The sequence below is a fragment of the Nuphar pumila genome, chromosome 8 (assembly GCF_984573655.1).
Source record: "Nuphar pumila chromosome 8, dmNupPumi1.hap1.1, whole genome shotgun sequence".
Lineage (NCBI taxonomy): Eukaryota > Viridiplantae > Streptophyta > Magnoliopsida > Nymphaeales > Nymphaeaceae > Nuphar > Nuphar pumila.
Genome location: NC_143256.1, coordinates 122,137,500 through 122,138,804, shown reverse-complemented (window position 1 = coordinate 122,138,804; position 1,305 = coordinate 122,137,500).

The window sequence follows — 1,305 nt, the reverse complement described above, 5'->3', positions numbered from 1 at the left end:
ACTTGTATTATACATATATTTTATATATTATAAAACTTTAAAAAATACTTCAAAATGATTTTTTTTAGAAAAATGAGTTAGTTTGTGATTGGCTCATAAAGCTTTGCTCGTAACGTGCTTTGACTCGGCTCAAGCTTATGAGCCAAGCTCGAGCAAGCATACACCCTTAACTAGCTGAACCTGAACAACCTAAGCTAGTCTTGTTCACCAACCCTACCTACCATAGTCCCCTAAATAATGTGATATTTTCAAAAGCCAATAAATGCAAAAAAAACTGATGTTTTCAAAGTGTCAATCATATTTAAAATATCATAATTTGTTAAATGATATTAATGCAAAGCTAACACTTTCTCAAAGCTTTTATATCTTCATATATTTTCTTTATAGTTTATGTATTTTTGTATATTTTTTGAAAAGTTCTACATAGATTTCAATTAATTGTAATTGTAAATCACAATTACCACACTTGTTCAAGTTAGTAAAGCATGAAAAAGTACAAGTTGTGATTGTGATCCTCACTTGAGCATGCTTCTAAACCTAAGAAAGAGAAAGAAGAAAGAAACATCACAACCACTTCTCTTGATCAAGCTATTCAACATGCCTTAGATATTGAAAGGAAAATGAATAAGAAAAATAAAAAGCTTTTAGACATTTTTCTTACCCAAACCAAAGTAGATGAAACCCAGTTTAGACCCAATCCTAACATCTCTCTCTTAAAACCCATTTGAGACCTTTCTCAAGACCCAAATCCAATTCAATAATATTTGGATTCAAACTCATGTCTTGAATCCAAATCTCTTATATTAGATCCTCCTAAACTCGTTGTGGACTCTTATATCCCCATCTCTGAAAACCTTAAAATGGACTTAACCCTGAGCTTGCTAAATCCAATCTCATAACTTTCTATGTCTAATTTCTTACCCAAATCTAAACCCATCCTAAACTCATATTGTCTAACCCAAGTTTGCTTTAAACCTTCAACTTATCTATGTCGAATCAAATTCCTTCAAAGTGCATCCATATTTTGTCTCATCCAACTGCTCTAGATTCGTTTGACTTGTTTCTTTTCGGAGAAATCTCACATAACTTCAGTTAGTTGGGAAAGATTGTTCCTGGTTTTAGTAAGCATGTTGGGGTAGATCTTGCTTGGTTTGTTCAGTTTATAGAGCAGTACCAAGATTTAATTTCATATTGTAGGCTCATAACCTATAAGGTGGAATCAAATTGAAAAAAAAGCGCAAGAGGGATCCAACATTGAGTGCAAGTCTTTTTCAATATGGGGGAAAATGATGCAGGAGCAGACAT